Genomic DNA, 12,750 nt, shown 5'->3' on the forward strand with positions numbered 1-12,750 from the left:
GAGTTGCTTGTCCGGTGGAGGTATTCGAGTACGGTTTCGGCAATTGAGGTAGGTTTGGCTAGCTTTCTTTGAGATTGAGATGGGGTAATTAGTCATTCATATGTTATAGACTTTTGGATGGGGTTGTAGTATGAGTTGAGAATGTTATATATATTGTGATGCCCGTGTGGGGGCTCATTTATTAATGTATTGCCGTGTGGGGGTTTATTCGTATTACATAGCCCGTATGGGGGCCTTATTTGTTATCTTATTTGCTTTGAGAGCATGTGAATTGTGATTTGCCTAAGAGAGAGGCTTGAGTATATTATTTGACTTGTGATGCCGCCTGAGAGATTGAGTTGGGGGTTTTGAGCATACTTGAGTATTGAAATATTGTTGAGAAAGGGGTGAATATTTAAATGAAAGTGTGTTCTTCCCGTTACTATTTATTGAGGGTGAATATCATGTGTAGGTTAAGTTTTGAGAACTTTGAACCTTATACCACATGTGAGTTGATTATTACTTCCATGCATATGTGTTTTGATGCATTCATCCTCATTCATCATATCATGAAACATGAGAAATTGAGAAATATGGAAATTCTTTTTGAGAAAGAAAATGAAACACCTTTAAACCTTTGTATCTTGAGTCCCTGACCGAGGCAGTTTTCCGGCAGGGTAGTGGATGCATTGTGATCCCAACCTTTGTATCTTGAGTCCCTGACCGAGGCAGTTTTCCGGCAGGGTAGTGGATGCATTGTGATCCTAACCTTTGTATCTTGAGTCCCTGACCGAGGCAGTTTTCCGACAGGGTAGTGGATGCATTGTGATCCCTTGACCACGAGGAGATGGCAAGGATAATGAGATATTGTGATTGAGGTATATGGTCTGCGAGACCCCCATGGGTCCTGCTTGGTAGCACAGCTCAGCAGGTGTATACGACAGGCTATGCGACAGTCTTGATTCCACCGTACCACCACATCATTGCATCATCATATTGCATTGCATTGCATTGATATTTGTGTTGCTTGAATTATTTGATTAATTGTGATTATGAGTTGTTATTATGGGTTTACTTTACTCGTGCCACTATATATATAAACTGACGGCACCGATGCCGAAGTGAGACTTTTCTGTATGCAGGTGGAAGCGTTCCTTAGTTTATTTCATAGGTTTGATTAATTCCTTATACTCAGTCAGCTAAAACCTACTGAGTACATGTGAATTGTACTCACCCCTACTTTTGTGTCCCTTTTTGATGCAGATACTAGTCGGGGTACCCCACGTGGCAGTTAATATTCTAGCGGATTGTGTATTCTCAAATTAGTGGTGAGGTCCCAGAATTCGGATCGTCACTAGTCTATCTTTATTTTTCAGTCTTTTGTATCATTCAGAGACTTAAGTTGTATCTTCAGATTCGCACCTTGTATTAGATGCTCTTTATACTTATGACACCAGGTTTTGGGATAATTTCTTCATTGTTTTTTTTCTTTTTATTTAAATCGTGGCATCACTTTCCCCTTTGGGAGTCTTGTATGAGTTTTATTTTTAGGGTTACACATCAGATTAGGTTTTGAGATGTGTGTCATCATGACCTCAGTTTTTGGGTCGTGACAAATTGGTATCAGAGCACTATGTTCACCGGTCTTATAAGTTAAAGAGCAGGGTGTCTAGTAGAGTCTTGCAGATCGGTATGTAGACGTCCGTACTTATCTTCGAGAGGCTACAAGATACTTAATAGGAGAATTTCTTTCTTTTTACTCCCTTCGTGCGATTTATTCATATCAAGTGTTGTATACCTCTGATCTATTCCTTCTGCGCAGATGGTGAGGACTAGAGCCACAATTACTGAGGGTGAGGCTGCACCTGCTGCTCGAGCCCAGTACGCGGGCGAGGTAGAGGACGTGGTGGAGTCAGGGGACGAGGCCGAGTAAGGGGAGCGGCACCTGCTCGTGGACGAGCTAGAGAGCTATCACCTGAGCCCATGTATGAGCATGAGGATGACTTAGAGCAGAAGACTGAGGAGCAGAGGCTATCCCAGCCTCCTGTGGTTCCCGATAGTGCTCCGATTCTTCAGGAGCTACTGGTTCGATTATTGGCTAGACTGGATGGTGCTCCTACCTCTGGTATTGTTTCAGGTACTGTAGGTTCTCCTATCACAGTTGGTGCTACACCGTCAGTTCAGGGGCCTAGTGTAGGATTTCAGACTCCTGGTTCATCTTCAATGCCTTCTATTGCACCTCCGAGATTTGCAGCTCCGCCAGTTTCTGCTAATGCTGTCATGTCGGTAGCTGAGCAGAAGAGTTTCGAGAGGTTCGTTCGATTGTCGCCTCCAAGGTTTGATGGTAAAGCCGGAGAGAAAGCCTATGACTTTTTGACTGAGTGCCAAGACAGGTTGTTCAACCTAGGCATTTTAGAGGCACATGGAGTTGCTTACACTTCATATCAATTTGCGGGAGTGGCCAAAGAATGGTGGAGGTCAGTTCTTGCTCGTAGACCTATTGGTTCTCCTATGATGAGTTGGGAACAGTTTACTGAGGTGTTCCTTCAGAGATTTGTGCCTTATAGCCTTCGTGATCAGCGTAGGGATGAGTTTGACAGACTGGAGAAGGGATCCCTATCTGTATCTGAGTACGAGACTCGCTTCCATGAGTTATCTCGTTATGCTATGTCGAGTATTCTAACCGAGTTCGAGCGGATTCGCAAACTAGTGAAGGGATTCGCCGGTTATCTCCAGGAGGCTACAACCTCTCTTGTACTGTCTGGGGGTATGTTTCAGAGTATTATTGATCATGCCAGGATGATAAAGAGTATCCGACGTGCTAGACAGGGCGGGGCCAAGAGGTTCCGTCGGCAGGGTCAATTCAGCGATCATTCCTCCAAGGGTAGAGAATATTCGGGTTCAGGAACCCATGGTTATCAGGGCAGACCAGTCCAGGCAGCTATTCAGGGTTCTTCGAGCTCCGGAGGTCGTTTTGACACTTCTAGTTATTCCCCACGGAGTTCAGGTCCTCGAGGTTGTTATGTGTGTGATGAGTTTGGGCATAAGGCCTAAGATTGCCCCAAATGTGCTCATTCTAATGGACGGCCTGGGGCACCAGTTGTTCGTTCTATAGATGCTCGAACTGTTCGAGGTTCTTCGCAGAATACTAGAGGTGGCACCCATGGTGCTAGGGGTAGAGTATGAGGTGGTGCTCGTGGTGGTTCACAGGCTAAGGGTGACCGTCAGTTATGCTATGCTATACCGGGTAGATATGAGGCAGAAGCCTCTGATGCAGTTATTACAGGTATTGTTCCAGTTTGCCATCGTTCTGCTTCAGTATTATTTGACCCAGGGTCTACCTATTCTTATGTGTCGACTTATTTTGATGTGGGTATTGATTATGTGAGTGAGTCCCTTATTGTGCCTATTACTATTTCTACCCCAATAGGTGAATCTTTAGTAGTGGATCGGGTATACAAGGGATGTTTGGTGATATTTTCGGGTAGAGAGACCCGTGCAGACTTGATTTTACTAGACATGCTTGATTTTGATGTGATATTGGGTATGGACTGGTTATCTCCTTATCATGCTATATTAGATTGTTATGCAAAGACCGTGACCTTAGCTTATCCCGGTTTACCTAGCTTAGTATGGAAGGGTAATCCGAGTTCGTATCCTAAGGGGGTGATATCTTATATTCGTGCTCGTCGCTTGATGGATAAGGGTTGTTTGTATTATTTGGCTCATGTACGTGATCTCACCACGGAGTCATCTCATATAGAGACTACGAGGGTGGTGAGAGAGTTTATGGATGTATTTCCTACAGACTTGCCGGGAGTTCCTCCTGACCGTGATATTGATTTTGTGATTGATTTGGAGCATGACACTAAACCCATCTCTATTTCTCCTTATCGGATGGCTCCGGCAGAATTGAAAGAGTTGAAAGAACAATTGGAAGATTTGTTGAAGAAAGGGTTTATTAGACCTAGTGTATCACCGTGGGGTGCACCGGTTTTATTTGTGAAGAAGAAAGATGGTACTATAAGGATGTGTATTGACTATCGATAGTTGAACAAAGTCACTATCAAGAACAAGTATCCTCTCCCTCGCATTGATGATTTATTTGACCAGCTTCAAGGTGCATCGGTGTTCTCAAAGATTGATTTGAGGTCGGGTTACCATCAGTTGAGAGTTTGGGAATCTGATATCCCAAAGACTGCATTCAGGACTCGTTATGGGCATTATGAGTTTGTGGTTATGTCCTTCGGGTTGACTAATGCCCCGGCTGCTTTTATGGAGTTGATGAACCGGGTATTTCGACCTTATTTGGACTCGTTTGTGATCGTGTTTATTGATGACATCTTGGTTTATTCCAAGAATGAGGCAGATCATGATAGGCACCTGAGGACAGTCCTTCAGAGATTGAGAGAGGAGAAGTTGTATGCAAAATTCTCCAAATGTGAGTTTTGGCTTGAGGCCGTGACATTCTTGGGTCATATAGTGACCAAGGATGGTATTATGGTTGATCCAGCCAAAGTTGCAGCGGTTCGTGATTGGGTTAGGCCTACTTCGGTTACCGAGATTCGGAGTTTTATTGGGTTGGCAGGCTACTATCGTCGGTTTGTTCAAGGATTCTCTTCTATTGCAGCCTCATTGACTAGGCTAACTCAAAAGACCGTGGCATTTCAGTGGACTGAGGAGTGTGAGGCGAGCTTTCAAAAGCTCAAGGAATTATTGACTTCAGCACCTATTCTATCCTTACCCGAGGAGGGCGTGGCATTTATTGTGTTTTGTGATGCTTCGGGAGTCGGTTTGGGTGGTGTATTGATGCAAAAAGGTAGAGTTATAGCTTATGCTTCTCGACAGTTGAAGGTACATGAGAAGAACTATCCTACCCACGACTTAGAGTTAGCAGCGGTGGCGTTTGTTCTGAAGTTGTGGAGGCATTATCTCTATGGAGTGCATTGCGAGGTCTATACTGACCACCGTAGCCTTAAGTATATCTTTTCTCAGCCGAATCTGAACATGCGGCAACGTAGGTGGTTAGAGTTATTGAAAGACTATGACATTACCATACTTTATCATCCGGGCAAAGCTAATGTGGTAGCGGATGCCTTGAGTCGCAAAGCATCTAGCATGGGTAGTTTGGCCTTTCTTAAGGCTGTGGAGAGGCCTTTGGCATTGGAGGTTCAGTCATTGGCTAGACAGTTGGTCCGACTTGATATTTCTACATATCATGGTATTTTGGCCTTTGTGGAGGCTAGGTCTACTCTGATGGACCAGATTCGTACACACCAGTTTGAAGATGAAAAGTTGAGGGTCATTCGAGACAAAGTGTTAAGTGGTGAAGCAAAATCAACCTCTCTTGATTCGGAAGGAGTTTTGAGGATTAATGGTCGCATTTGTGTGCCCAAGGTTAGTGAATGGGTACGTATGATATTGGAGGAGGCTCATTGTTCCAAGTATTCGATTCACCCGGGAGTGGCAAAGATGTTTCATGACTTGAAACAACACTATTGGTGGTGTGGCATGAAGAGAGACATTATTGATTTTGTGGCTAAGTGTTTAAATTGCCAACAAGTGAAGTATGAGCATCAGAAACCGGGTGGTCCTATGCAAAGGATGCCCATTCCTGAGTGGAAATGGGAGCGTATCACTATGGACTTCGTGTCTGGATTACCCATGGCATTGGGTAAGTATGACTCTGTCTGGGTGATTGTGGATCGATTGACCAAATCAGCCCATTTCCTTCCGGTGAAGACTAGCTACAATGCGGATCAGTTAGCTAGGATCTATCTTCGTGAGATTGTTAGGCTGCATGGGGTGCCTATCTCTATTGTATCGGATCGGGGTTCAGTGTTCACCTCTCACTTTTGGAAGGCATTACAGTGTGGTATGGGTACGCGGCTAGAGATGAGTTCAACATTTCATCCCCAAACCGATGGTCAGTCCGAGCAGACTATTCAGGTGTTGGAGGATATGCTTAGGACCTGTGTGATTGATTTTGGTGCCCGATGGGACCAACACTTGCCCTTAGCAGAGTTTGCCTATAATAACAGTTATCACTCCAGCATTCAAATGGCACCATTTGAGGCATTATATGGTCGTAGGTGTCGATCACCCATTGAATGATTTGATTCTGTTGCGGTTGATGCATTGGATACTGACTTACTTAGGGATGCTGTGGAGCGGGTACGTTTGATTCAAGGTAGACTATTGACAGCTCAGAGTCGTCAGAAGAGTTATGCTGATAAGAGGGTTCGTCCCTTAGAGTTCATGGTGGGTGATTGCGTGTGGCTTAAAATATCGCCCATGAAGGGTGTGATGAGGTTCGGAAAGAAGGGAAAGCTTAGCCCAAGGTTTGTTGGCCCGTTTGAAATCCTGAGGAGAGTAGGTGGAGTGGCGTATAAGTTGGCCTTACCCCCTAAATTGTCAGCTGTCCATCCGGTGTTTCATGTTTCCATGCTTCGCAAGTACATACCGGATGAGTCTCATGTGATTTCTTATGATGCGGTAGAGTTGAGTCCGGATTTGACTTATGAGGAGGAGCCGACAGTTATTCTAGATAGGCGGCTTCGTAGACTCAGGACCAAGGAGGTCGCTTCGGTCAAGGTGCAGTGGCAGCATCGGCCTGCTGAGGAGGCGACTTGGGAGTTAGAGTCTGATATGCAGGCTCGGTACCCTCAGCTTTTTGAGACCCCAGGTACTTTATTTAATCTTATGTTCGAGGACGAACATCTTTTTTAGTGGTGGATATTGTAATGACCTTGAGGGTGATTTTCAAAAATTTGTACAAAACACGCGTGAACAGTAACTTTTTGGGCAGAAAATGCCCCTTTCTTCCCATTTCAATATTTTTCATCATTTGTTTGAGTTCTTGAACTCCTTGAGGTGATTTGAAAAGAGATTTTCGAGGCAAAGTGTTGGGTAAGTGATTTTTGACCTAAAACCTTCCTTTTTCATTAAGTTTTTGACGATTTTAACTCTTAAATTTTAGTTTCAAACCCCAAAAATCTTTGTTTCTTCCCTAATCCGAATTTAAGGAAAATTGTGATTTCCAACTCGTTTTGAGCTCTATTTTTATGGGTTTTTCAACCATGAGTTCCTTATTACCAATAGAATGGGATTGTTCAATAAATTTCCAGATTTGACCCTTTTCGAAAATAGTTAATTTTTGGACCATTTTATCCCCGGTTCCGAAACCTATCAATATGGGTGTCATTGGACTCCTTGTGACGTGTATGTTTCATTGTTGATAGTGGATTGTCATTCCGGGCGCTGAATTCGAGAGTTGCTTGTCCGGTGGAGGTATTCGAGTACGGTTTCAGCAATTGAGATAGGTTTGGCTATCTTTCTTTGAGATTGAGATGGGGTAATTAGTCATTCATATGTTATAGACTTTTGGATGGGGTTGTAGTATGAGTTGAGAATGTTATATATATTGTGATGCCCGTGTGGGGGCTCATTTATTAATGTATTGCCGTGTGGGGGTTTATTCGTATTACATAGCCCGTATGGGGGCCTTATTTGTTATCTTATTTGCTTTGAGAGCATGTGAATTGTGATTTGCCTAAGAGAGAGGCTTGAGTATATTATTTGACTTGTGATGCCGACTGAGAGATTGAGTTGGGGGTTTTGAGCATACTTGAGTATTGAAATATTGTTGAGAAAGGGGTGAATATTTAAATGAAAGTGTGTTCTTCCCGTTACTATTTATTGAGGGTGAATATCATGTGTAGGTTAAGTTTTGAGAACTTTGAACCTTATACCACATGTGAGTTGATTATTACTTCCATGCATATGTGTTTTGATGCATTCATCCTCATTCATCATATCATGAAACATGGGAAATTGAGAAATATAAAAATTCTTTTTGAGAAAGAAAATGAAACACCTTTAAACCTTTGTATCTTGAGTCCCTGACCGAGGTAGTTTTCCGGCAGGGTAGTGGATGCATTGTGATCCCAACCTTTGTATCTTGAGTCCCTGACCGAGGCAGTTTTCCGGCAGGATAGTGGATGCATTGTGATCCTAACCTTTGTATCTTGAGTCCCTGACCGAGGCAGTTTTCTGACAGGGTAGTGGATGCATTGTGATCCCTTGACCACGAGGAGGTGGCAAGGATAATGAGATATTATGATTGAGGTATATGGTCTGCGAGACCCCCATGGGTCCTGCTTGGTAGCACAGCTCAGCAGGTGTATACGACAGGCTATGCGACAGTCTTGATTCCACCGTACCACCACATCATTGCATCATCATATTGCATTGCATTGCATTGATATTTGTGTTGCTTGAATTATTTGATTAATTGTGATTATGAGTTGTTATTATGAGTTTACTTTACTCGTGCCACTATATATATAAACTGACGGCACCGATGCCGAAGTGAGACTTTTCTGTATGCAGGTGGAAGCGTTCCTTAGTTTATTTCATAGGTTTGATTAATTCCTTATACTCAGTCAGCTAAAACCTACTGAGTACATGTGAATTGTACTCACCCCTACTTCTGTGTCCCTTTTTGATGCAGATACTAGTCGGGGTACCCCACGTGGCAGTTAATATTCTAGCGGATTGTGTATTCTCAGATTAGTGGTGAGGTCCCCGAATTTGGATCGTCACTAGTCTATCTTTATTTTTCAGTCTTTTGTATCATTCAGAGACTTAAGTTGTATCTTCAGATTCGCACCTTGTATTAGATGCTCTTTATACTTATGACACCAGGTTTTGGGATAATTTCTTCATTGTTTTTTTTTTCTTTTTATTTAAATCGTGGCATCACTTTCCCCTTTGGGAGTCTTGTATGAGTTTTATTTTTAGGGTTACACATCAGATTAGGTTTTGAGATGTGTGTCATCATGTCCTCAGTTTTTGGGTCGTGACACTAAGACCAAGATCCGTTCTTGAATATCCTCGGTCCAAATTGCGCATCACATATTCATTGTAGTCTTTTACAATCTTCATTATTAAATCTGAAGTAGATATTCCATCAGTCCGCTTGGTCTCCAAGAACTTACCAATGGACTTAACCTAATAACACAGGTTTTAAAAATATTCACATTATACATGGCTTCAGCACGCATAAAAGAGTGAAAATAAAGGATCAACAATGAGAAAATAGAGAATGACTTTCATACAGCATGTTAAAAAAGATGAACAAGCTGCAAACCACCTGGTTTATGCACACATAAACATTGTACAGACAAACTAAATTGTTTAAAAGAAACATCAAAAGAATAAGGTAGAAAGTCGTGTACGATAAACTGAAGTACATTTTGGACTTACATACTCGTAAACATAGCTCTACTTGCATCCGCATAACTGAAGTGTAGAGACAAGAAGACGAAAAAATTAAAAGAAAAAAATATCTATGAACCAAAATGAAAGACAACACAAACAAATAAAATAACGCAAATCATACAAGGAGGAAGACCTTAAATTAGTTATGTATAGCTAATCCATCTTTCAGTAAAATAATGAAAATCAGATAGCTAATATCAAAAGCTCGTCTAAATATTGTACCAAGGAAACAAGGACCTTATGCAAATCAACAGAAGTAAAAAATTTATGGGCCATTTAGCCTTACGGAAGAGCGTCATGTGCCACATAGTCAATCAGATGTTCATCAATGAACTCCGGGGTAACAACCCAAGGGGCATCTGGAATGACTTCATCAACCCATCTGCATCAATGCATACACAGTTAACCTAATTTGAAAATGCACCATAACAAAATTAAAGATAAAAGGGTAATATTAACCATTAGAAGCTACAGCATTAGAAACATCATAAGCGACATTTTTTAAAAAAAAGGAAGGGTAACATAATCAGCACCTGGCTAGTGCTGATAACTGTGTGTACAACTCAAAATGAGGAAAAGAGAAGAAACCTGATGTGACAGTCACTTGCAAGCTACTTATTAAATCTATCAGGTCTCATACATAATCCAAAAATTCTTCTTTACACCAAAAATAGAACAAAGAAAGACGATTCATCTTGATCTTCTAAATGGAACTGCTTTTGTCTTCAAAATATTTTGAGTTCCTTTCTGTCTTTGTCTTTCTCACCATTTCTTCTACCAAGTCATTTCACATTGATCAGAAGCTCAAAAGGTTGTAAGCCATAGGCTACAAAAAACTAAGCTAATGCTACAGCTGATGAAGTTCAAAAAATTAATAGGACAATTTAGAGGGAAAGATTCTGCCAACTATAGAACTATAAAAGACATTTAGCCTCAAGAATACAAGTAGGAGTTGAAATCCCATCAAAACATCTGTGATTCTTTCTGTCCAGACACACCAAACGATACAGGCAGGAATCATCTGCCAGAGTCCAGATGGACTTATCAACGTTCCATTTAGACCAGCATTCATAGGCCACTTTTATGCTTTGTGGCATAACTCATTTGACATCAAAAATAGAGAAAAACATGCCCCAAATATCTGTGACGATTGGGCAGTCTAGCAAAAGATGTCTATTGGATTCTAAATTGTTAAGGCATATGAAGCATCTATCAACTGTCTGAATTTTCCTTCTGTAGAGATTATCCTGTGCAAGGCATGCTTCATGTAAAGCTATCCAACTGAAACATATGATTTTGAGGGAAGCTTTGTTTTCCAGAAATATTCCCAGAGCCATCTGTCAATCATCTCATTGGAGGATAGCATAGGTGAGCGTAGCCTTCCTTCACTGAAAAGGGACCATCCTTCCATTTTAGGTTGTCAGTAATACCTGGCTTGACAAGAGTGTTCTTCCAAATTTAGGCCATAACTCCATAAGGTGAGGCAGTTCCCAGTCTTGAATATTCCTCCTGAACAGTATTTGCCAGCAGTTATTTTGCCAATTCTGAGAGATGGAGTTCTGTTCTTGAGCTATCTGATACAAGCTTGGAAAGTCATTCTTTAGGGTAGACCCCCCTAACCATTTGTTTTCCCAGAATTTAATGTTGGTACACTTTCCATTCCCAATTTAAAGGAAGAACTTGGGGAAAATTCAGACCATAACTTTCTGATGTTCTTCCAGAGTCCCATACCATGAGGTCTTCTGGAAAGATTGGTGCATCAAGGGCTTTGAGAACTATGTATTGCCTTTGCAGCCTCTTCCACAAAGAGTTCTCCCCCTTGCAATGCCTCCACAAACATTTCATAAGCATACATTTATTGTATATGTTAGATTCCTACTGCCTAGACCACCAAGCTGCTTAGGCACTGTGATTTTTTCCCATCTGACAAAATTAAATTTGTGGTTCTTGGCTTCTTGCTTCTCTCTTTTCAGAGAAAGGTTCTCCTAATCTTGTCGAGCTGCTTGACTGCTTTGGAAGGCAGTGGAATGAAAGACATTTGATATGTGGGAATGTTATCCAAAACACTATCGATTAATGTGTCTTTCCCCATAGAGAGGTATTGCCTCTGCCAAGATGCAAGTCTATTCTCAATCACTCCACTCCAAACATCAGGGGATCTGAATTTAGCACCTATATGTAGTTCGTAGTGAAGTAGTACCACTACCAAAACATAGAATATCTTCTTTTACCTTTTCGATACATGTATCACGAACAACCTTTTTCTTTTCCAATTATTGATACACGTATTTGGTGTAATGGCCATCTCCTTATTTGATTTTGACTGTAGTTATTCACTCAATTCTCGAATTTTAATTGGGTCATTGTGAAACTTAGACCGTCTCTCAACTTCAAAAACATCAGTAATCCCTACATTGTCAACATTGTCATCTTCTTGAGTGAAAATGCAGAAATCAAAGGATGGGCGGTTTTGATAAGAAGGTTGGCTAGATAATATACCTAGAGTAAGCCTCTTTGTAATTTATCATTTTCCGCCATTGATAAACAACAAAAAAAGCTTGAGATAATAAACCCTAAATTTTTTTAAATTAAGGGCTTAAATGTGATTTTTCAGTAGAAGAAGCTACAAGTAAGACATACCCGGCATATTTATGCAAAAAACTTGCCTAATTTGAAAATCACAATTGTGATGGGAGCAAAATTAGGAGAAAAATTGTGTGCAATGTGATGGGAGCAAATTAAGAAATGTGATTTGGTGAGAGTTCACTAATAGATGCATGGAATGTTTTAAGCCTATAAAAAGGAAAAGGGAAAAGAGAATAATCAGCGAATTTGCTATTTAATTGGTAATTTCGCTACATTTGGTAATATTTTGAAACTGTAGTTATGTATTGTAGATATAGTAGCTATGTTCGCTTAGATAGTTAAATTTTCCTTTTTAAAATTTAAATCTGGCACATGCTCCTCCACTTATAGAATATGATCTAGGATTGGGCCAATCACATTTATTAAAAGTCGACAATAAAGTGATTCTATCACGAAAAAAAGGTATATATGTTTTGTCTTTGTTGACTCGAAAGTCCTGGAGCTTCTGTCACACCCACCTACTCCTTTGCCATACGTAAAGTAGCTTTGCTAGATTTTTCCTGGCTAGTCGGCTTCAAGCAATTATGAAAATTGGAAAGAATCATCATCTTATGGCTCCATTCACCCACCGTTAATTCCATTTTACGAAATAGGTCTAAAATAGGGCATTTAACGCACAACCTAGCCCAAAGTAAATGATTTCTGCACTTTTTGTTTGAATCAATGGCAATGAAGCCTTCACAATGGTCTCCAATGGTTCGAACGTGATCATGGACCACGCTTGGAGGGGTACTCCGAAAACTATACTGCATGTATGTTCCTCTTCCCTGATGTTTATTCCCAGAGACCATCATTTGAGAGATAGATTATGGCCATTCCAGAACTAGTCACCTGCCTTGCTTC

General features: G+C 41.2%; 1 pseudogene; it reads right to left on the reverse strand.

Moving 5' to 3' along the window:
* Positions 1-1,823: 1,823 nt before the first annotated feature.
* LOC129891419 (uncharacterized) lies at positions 1,824-11,116 on the reverse strand (annotated as a pseudogene).
* Between the last annotated feature and the right edge of the window lie 1,634 nt (positions 11,117-12,750).

This window comes from Solanum dulcamara, chromosome 1 (assembly GCF_947179165.1).
Source record: "Solanum dulcamara chromosome 1, daSolDulc1.2, whole genome shotgun sequence".
Taxonomy (NCBI): Eukaryota; Viridiplantae; Streptophyta; class Magnoliopsida; order Solanales; family Solanaceae; genus Solanum; species Solanum dulcamara.